Source organism: Silene latifolia, chromosome Y (assembly GCF_048544455.1).
Source record: "Silene latifolia isolate original U9 population chromosome Y, ASM4854445v1, whole genome shotgun sequence".
In the NCBI taxonomy this organism is placed as follows: domain Eukaryota; kingdom Viridiplantae; phylum Streptophyta; class Magnoliopsida; order Caryophyllales; family Caryophyllaceae; genus Silene; species Silene latifolia.
Window position 1 is genome coordinate 159,367,268 of NC_133538.1, and position 9,128 is coordinate 159,376,395.

Below are 9,128 nucleotides of genomic sequence, written 5' to 3' on the forward strand. Positions count from 1 at the left end.
TTCTCTTTTAAGTCTATACTTGATTAATGGGGTTAAATAGCACATATATATATATATATATATATATATATATATATATATATATATATATATATATATATATAATTGGGTTGAAGCGTTGTGGATGCGCCATGTGTCAACTCAACATTAAATATATGTATTAATTACAGCTGACCATTAATTATAGACATAACAAATGCTACATAAATCTCAGCAAAATATTAATTAGAGTTCAATAAATGTATTATAAAATTACAAATAAAAATTACGGCGATTTATTTTAAATTTATATATAAAACATTTTTGAAAAAAATTCTAAAATGTAAATCATTATCTTTATTGCGAAAAATGCTTTAAATTGAATAAACTTTCCATTATATTTATTGAAATATTTTGATATGTATAAATGTTTAAACTGAGTGTCTCACGATGCAGTACATCTACTTAAAGAAAAACATTGTGAGAAAGTTATAATACTTAGGCCATTAAATCCATAAAGAAAAATACATTTGGAAGAATCATTGTATTTATTAAAGGGTTATTTCATAACAATAATTCATCTTATTGGTGGTCTGCAATAATCATTTCATCCTATCAAAAATCTCAGTTAAATCCAGTCTAAGCACCATACCTTCTAATAACGAACCAGCTAATATTTTTTGAAGTTTATGTTGGAATATTTGATAGTTTTTGGACAACCTAGCAGGTATATGTGAAGTTTATGTGTAATATTTTCAAGTGATGAATCAAGAACTTGGTTTATTTGATACACATAAACATCGCAAAATATCAGCTGGTTCGTTATTAGAAGGTATGGTATTTAGGTTGGATTTAATTGGGATTATTAATAGGGTGGAGTGATTATTGCAGACCACCAATAGGATGGATTATTGTTATGAAATAACCCTTTATTAAAAACAAACTTAAATATAACTACTAAGAGATAATTTTTTTATGATGTGAAAATGAAAAAATATATTGGACAAGTGATAATGTGATAACGAGTGAGATATTTGAAAAAATTATGAAAAACTTAATGAAAATACATTTGAGATTTAAGAGGTTTTAAATAATGTGATAACGAGTGAAGATTTGTACTTGAATGATAACCTTTTTGACTTTTTGAGTAGATTAAGATGGGGTTTTAACTTTTAAGGCGACTTTATACCTATCGTAGAAAAAAAATTAATATTTTGGTACTTATTTCTAATTATTGATTATGTTGATACTGATTATAAAAAAGGGTCATTATATTGATACTACTGTTTATCAATTAACCCTATTTTATATATAGATAAAAGGTGCAAATTTCTTATAAATATGTTGTTTGACACATAGTATATGCAAGCCACAAAATTACTTATATAATAATATTTATATAATAATATTTATTATGAATAGTTAACTATCACTTATTAGTTATAATTAAAAATGTATATTTATTTTAAAACATTGAAGTTAAACCTAAGAAAATAAGAGTTGAAAAAGTTAATTTATTTTTATTTATAGGTTAATATATTAAATGTCATATATGATTTATATTATTTTTTCTTCAATTATAATAATAAAATTTTCAAACAGACCGCGTGAAGCGCGAGATACTTCCTAGTTCATTTTAATTCCCCCTTTCAAAAGGGCACGCAAATTAAGGGGAGGGTTATTTTCTTGTAAAGTATTGTGGTGATGTAAGATAATTGGAGAGGGGAAATGTATTATTGTGAGGTAAGATGATTAAAATAAATATTGTGATTGTAGTGACTCAATTGAAAACCAAATTTCGTAATCCGTCAGAATTTCTATTGGTTAACTTTTTATTGAATGGGGTTGAGTAGTACTTTCTCTGTCTAATCAATTGTTATCATTTGCCTTTTACACGTTTGTCCATGGTCATTTTATTTCGTAAATGTATTTACTTATGTAAGTGTTAAAATTATAAAACTTTGATATTCTTATGGTACTTATTAAGACGAATCAAATAAACAAGATCATTCATGACTATATTTCATGTTATGTATTGAAAATTATTATAGAGATTCTCTTCCTTTATGAATAGTGTCCAAAAAGCAAATGATAACAATTGACCGGAACGGAGGGACTATAAAGTATGAGAATATGATTAATGTTACCTAATTTTTAAGTATAATTTGCCTATTCTTACCATGAATTAGCATAAGATATTTTCTACAGTTGCATATTTTTTAAGTACAAAAATTTCGCCCGTGCCTAAAATTTCGTATGAGCTTCTTCCCAGCACAAAGTAACAAAAAAGGAGCCAAAAAAAATTGTTCACAAAATATAAGCCTTTCTAAGATCAACCTCATGATAAACAACTAGTCTTGCTTATAACCGTTGTAAATTACAACGAAGGAGTGTATCACCCTTTTACCCCCATAAAAGAAGGTGGTTGGGATGGGGTTATACCTCCGTTGTAAATTATTCTTGTTTACATAATTTACAACGGATGTAAACAAGAAATTTGTGCATGATAAATGCTTTAAAACTACTGTTGTGATATTACCCAGGCAATGCCCGGGCATGAAATCTAGTAGTATATGTAATTTGAAGAGATTAAGTAGAGAGAAAATAGAAGAAGAGGTGTGAGGAATTATCTATTGATATTTGGCTCATTTTATAGAGGGTAAAAAATTATAAATTATGATTATTTTATGTTTTGTAAAAAAATTAAAAATAGTGAAATAAAAATTGAAATAATACCGTTTGAATATAGTCGTTGCTCCAAAAATTTAGCCGTTGGGCGTTGGACACGTGGCGCGTTCTTAGTGGACTCTTTGACTAGATAAAGCAAAAATAAATAAATAAAAAAAAGCATGCACAGCACTGCAAAAGCAATTCTTAGACTATACTCCCAGGAGTAGACTTCTCCGTACTCCTTATCCCATTTAAAAAAAAATAGAAAAAAACAAAGAGAATCCCGTCAAATATGAAAACCACCCACCCCACTCCCTGATTTTACTCTTCACTCACAAATCAGTTACCACAAAACCCAAAAATCCCTATTTTCTTGATTGATTAAACCTTCCCTCCTATATTCACAAAATCAAAAAAATCTATGCATCTCTAATCGTTTTCAATCGTCTAATCAGGTATGTTAAACTACTACATCAAATTCTTAAATTTTAATTGACATAACTTTATGTTTCTCTGTCAATATTCATTGTTATATTGTTATATTAGGTGATTTTGGGATATACTTCAATGAAAAGTCGAGGAGGATTAAAACGGTGACTTTTTTTATATTATTTATCTTATATACCTACAAAGTGTGAATATGCGTCGAGTATAGCTGTAGATTGTGAATATTGGATATATAAGCAATCAATTGTGTATATGTAATCAATATGAAATTTATAGAAATGGCTTTAATAGGTAATCAATCAATTGAATGGATTTTTTAAAATATTGTGACTATGTGACACATATGCTGTGAATATAAAAACGCCGGTAGATATGAATGAAAGACGGTGTGAATATATGCTCAACCTAGTTTGAATACGGTAATCTTGATGAGTAAGATAGTTTTTTAGTGCAAATGTTACACATTTATGTTGTGAAGATGAAAAAACTATTGTGAATATGAATGATATTGGTGTGAATATGTCATCAACCTATTGTGAATTGGGAGAGCGATTCCGTGAATATTGTAGTTCTTTATTATAAATATGATTAATAAATGTTGCGAATATGCACAACTGTGAAAATGAATGATATAATGGGTGAATATGTCATCGACGTACTGTGAATTAGGTGATCAAGTTTTGTGACTATGATAATTCATTATCGTGAATTTGACATACATATGCTGTGAATATTGAATAACCAGGAATACGAGTAATAGACGGTGTGAATAGTTGATAAACCTATTGTGAACAAGGTACTCAATCTGTTTGATGATCATAGTTATTAGTATGAATATGACACGGATATGGTGTGAATATAGAGCATTTGCGAATTTGAATAATTAATACGGAATAGTTCTTTATCGGGTTTTTTTTGCATGAGTTAATTGAAGTTTATTAATATGACAACTTATTATGTGGTGTGAATATGAGATAAATTTGCGTGTGAATACAACAACTGAAAGGTGCGAAAATGTCTTTTTGTTTCATGTTTTATGATGCAGTGTTGGTGCTAGAAACAACAATACTGATGAAGAATGTAGAGCTAAAGAGGTTCGGCGCAAAACAAAGGAAGATGTGACCTTGAAAAAGAAAACAAATAGTACCGATGATGTCTTAGAAGATGATGAAGTTGATAGGAACAATACGAGGGAAAATATAGAAGATATGTCAGAAGATGAAAGTGAAAAGGAAGATGAAAATGGAGACGAAGAAGGCGATGATAATGTAATTTGATAAATATGTACAAGTAGTGTGATATTCACCTTATGATAATATTACATTTACTTTGAACTTAGTGAATATGGTAATGTAATTTAATGATTACGAATTACTCCGTATAAACTTGATAAATTCGAGTACAAATAGAAAAAAAATTGTTGAATTTGATAGAATTATAGAATTTTAAATTTGATAAATTGAGTAATTTGAAAAAAAAAAAACATACAATGATGTAGTGGACTAGTGGGTAGTTAATTTTGTTTTTTTGTCTTTTTTTTTAATGGATGTATACTACTCCCTACTCCTGGGAGTAGGATATAATTTGCCCTGCAAAAGGGTGCAAGTGGGGCCCAACTCTGTTTGTTCACCAAATCTCGCACATGCTAAAATTTTTGCCTTGTCTCTATCCTATCATTGCTTATGTGGACATCTTTTTGCATTTAATATATTTTTACAATTTTCGTGAGAATGGCTGAGAAGAGTGTTGTGCATGCTCTCATTACAACAACAACATCAGAGCCTTAATACCAAAATGATTTGGGGTCGACTGACATGAATCATCCATTAGAACCGTCCATGGGTGAACACACACATCAAAAATGCGAAAAATTAGAGAAGAAATAGTGAAAAACAAAAGGGGAGTGAAACATAATACAAAAGTCGGGTAAACTTATAAGTTTTAAAATAGAAGTCCGAATTTATTTTATAAAAACTTAGAATTTAAATCAAGAATAAAGATTTAAAACGATTTTGAAAACCGAAGTAACACTTAAGGGTCCGGAATACCTTAAGAGTGAACCAAGTATTGATGTATACGAAAATTGTTGGTAAAAATGTGTAATAAATCCGAAAAGAACAAATAAATTTTTAAAAGTTAAATAAAAACATAAAATATTTCAAATAACGTCAAATACTAAAAATCTACATGTATCATTGCCCACCATTGTGCCCTCTCCGTCACCATTCCCACATCAAGCCTGACAAATCTCATATCGTGCTGTATCACTCTCAGCCATGTCTGTTTTGGTCTCCTTCTACCCCCTAGCAACCTTTTCTGTTCCCTAGATCTCTAGTCTCCTAACTGGTGCGTCCGTAGATCTCCTTCTCACATGCCCAAACCATCTTAGTTGGTTTTCCATCATCTTGTCCTCTATTGGCGCCACTTTCACCTTTTCCCTAATCACCTTATTTCTTAACCGATCTTTCCTTGTATGGCCACACATCCACCTCAACATACGCATCTCCACTACACTCATCTTTTGAATGTGACAATGTTTCACGGCCCAACACTCAGAGCAGTAAAGTAAGGCAGGCCTAAAGCAATGCGATAAAATTTTCCCTTTACTCCTTGGGGCATATCTTTCTCGCATAAAAACCCTGTAACACTTTTCCATTTCAATCATCCCGTTTTAATTCTGTGAGCTACATCTCCGTCTAACTCCCCATCTTTTTTATTAATAGATCTTAAATATCTAAAGAAATCTGACTCCTCAACAACATTACTCCCCACCTCTGTCGATCTCGACCCTGCCACATTACTAAACTGACACCTTAAATACTCGGTCTTACTCCTACTTAGCCTAAATCCACGATTCTCCAAAGTATGCCTCCACATTTCCAACTTTATCTCAACCCCCTGTTTCGTCTCATCAATCAACACAATATCATCCGCAAACATCATACACCAATGGATGTCGTCCTGAATATGCCTTTTTAACTCATCCATAAGTATAGCAAAGAGAAAATGACTAAGTTCGGAACCTTGATGCACCCCAATGGTAACGGGAATGTGACACCCCGCGATAAAGCGGAAAGTAAAACCAATAAATACAAGCGGAAAATGTGAAATTTTTGAAACTTTTATTTAATAGATAAGGTTTAACATGCGGGATTCACTAAAATTCAACGGAGAAAAAGTATGCGGAAATAAGACATAGGTTCATACAAACGTGATAGTCAAAAATGGGGAAAATATATCCCACGAATGACAAGACAAAAATAGGTGAGTTTAGCAACCGATAAATAAAGTCCAACGGTCAAGGTACTCGCTAGCTCACACATGTCTTCACCCCATATAAGCACCAACTAATACCTGTCATTCATGAAACATGAATGCCACAGTCAGTGGGGAGTAACTCAAGATTCTCCCAGCCACATTATGTCAAAATAAACGTAAGAAGGAACTCAAATAAGCAAGGCATAGAAAATAATTTTAAGCAATATGAATATTAAATGCCATGGGATAAAACTCTTCAATTAAATGGAAAAGATTAAAGTGACTAATACTAGCATAATATAAGTTCCTCTAATCATGTGAGACAATTTGAATAGAAGAAGACAAGTATACGTTAATTAGTCATGGAGACACATCCCAAGTAAAAATGACATATGCAACCATCCAAAATGCAAGACATTTACTACTCTTAGACTATAATTTTCCCCGGGTAGGACTACGATAATAATACGGTCCTAGTCTAAACCTGGCCAGACTCTCAGAATAAATAATTCCGATTCGATATACGGCATATTAGCCAGTATCCAAGACTCGATGACAAAAATGCAAATCGAGTACCCCAATTGCCAGAACAACACGAAAGTGGCGGAATAACTAAGATAAAACTCACTTGCCAGAACAGCACAAGTGGGCCAAACCCGTATTTGCAAGAACAGCACAAGTAGGGCGTAAATATAAGTCAAGCAAAAGGTATAGCAAAATGACAAATTCACGTGGGCACGACCCAATTTAATTAAACAAGTAGAATAAATCACTCGTATTTGAAATACGATAAATAAATGAGAATGAATGAATTAAAGTTCGTATTATAGATAAATTAAGACATTTCACATAATTGTGACATGAATAAATAATAAATTCCACATTTATGATTCATGTGAGAAATATATAAATGAACGGTACATAAAGAATTTAGGATGCAAAAACCATGTGACGGAAATCAAATAAATTAAACCCGAACACAATTACTTCACGGTCAAAAATTAACCCGACCGAGGCTACGGCCTAGCCATGACCAGCCACGGCCTGTCCGCACCCTGTCACTGCCCAGCCATGCCCTGCACAAACTGGCCGCAGCACCTGCATAGCTCAAGATCAACAACCAGGCAGCACAGTCTAAAGAAAAACGCAGCAACTCTCCTCTTACAACCGTCTTAGGACGGGTTTCCTAGGCCTAAACAAGGCGGATTTCACCCATACAAAAGACCCAATCCAAACATATGTATATACTTGAGACTTAAGCAATAAAATTCGTTCAATTTAGCATCAAGAAACCCGTAAAAAAAGTCCGCGAAAACTGCCCAACAAAGACCCATTTACACGGCTTTAAGAGCTACATTGTGACCGTCTTAAGACAAAATTTTAAGCATGAAAAGGATAGAACTTATTACATACAAGCAACCCATTACATACGTGGATATACACATGAGATGGAAATTAACTAATTGGCTCAAACCATCCGTGAAATCGACTCAAAATCAGTCCACAAAACACACCCATCAACAACTTATATACATGGTTTCTAGACAATTTGTGAAGTCGTCTTAAGACAAGTTTTTAAGCATGTTACAAGGCGGAATTCACCCAAACAAAGGAATCTATTCATTCATGTATATGCACACAATATATGAGCTAACAAATTGACTCAAACCAACAATAAAATCAACATCAAAATCGAACCCAAAAGTGTCCTAGTGCAGCCCCTTTGTTCACGGTTTTCATCCCACTTTTGAGACCGTCTTAAGACGATATTTTGAGCATGAAACATGTATTATCCAACCAAATAAATTACCTAACTCATTTACCCACTTCACCATGAACCCAAACGTGCCATCTTTTCTCAAAATAGATAAGTAAAACTCGTATAAGACCGTCTTAAACTAACACCACATGAACTTAGCAAGTTGGAAACTTTTCGTCATGAAAGAGTAACACAACACATAAACACATATAAATTTCAACATAATGTCGAGTAATCCTATCCTTGTTATGTTGACTGCTCTTCAATCCTCAAGTATGTCGTCCACAATGTAAGAATCTCCGTCCGAGTCTTCAAGTTCTTCACCTAGGACACAAGAAAAGACGAATTTAAGCTCAAAACCGTAACACCCCTTAAGACGGGTCACTTTGAAAGCTCTACAAGACCGCAACTTTCTTACCTAGGACGATGGAGGAGAAAAAAGGAAGAATTTGGCGCAAGAATTACAGAAATTGATCGAGAAACGAAGGAGAAATCTCGATTTGTAAGCTTGAAAGTGGTGTATTTATGGTGGGAGCTTGGTTTGTCGATTACCAGGGAAAAGCATGGGGAAAGGGATTTGATTTCCAAAATGTGTGGAGGAGAGTACTGATAGGTCAAGATTAGAAAAAAGAAATGAGCCTATTAAGAGATTAGGCCCAATTAGCTAAATAAAACGGTTTTTATTAAAAACATGTCTCATAAATTACGATACAACTATGTTTATCATAATAATAATTATTATGATTACTATATACCCTAAGTTATATTTTTATGAAAATAAATTTTGAAAATATAATTAATTAAATAAATAAACTAGTTTGAAAAAACTAATTAAATCGTTTCATTTAAAGTCGTATTAAGCGCGGGTGTTACAATCACCCCTACTTTTAAAAAGTTTCGCCCTCGAAACTTGAACTAGGGTACTTGATACGCATGGTTGCTTCTGGTTACCATGTCTCTTCTTCCACATTACCACACTTCCACAACACTTTCACCAAGGGTACAACTTTATTCC

General features: G+C 32.5%; 1 long non-coding RNA gene across 1 annotated transcript; it reads left to right on the top strand.

Annotated features, from left to right (window-relative positions):
• The first annotated feature begins 2,993 nt into the window (after positions 1-2,993).
• On the top strand, positions 2,994-4,530 carry LOC141633053 (uncharacterized). The gene is made up of 3 exons (XR_012537856.1): positions 2,994-3,104; positions 3,196-3,242; positions 4,142-4,530. It is a non-coding gene; the product is annotated as an uncharacterized LOC141633053 (long non-coding RNA).
• Positions 4,531-9,128: the final 4,598 nt, after the last annotated feature.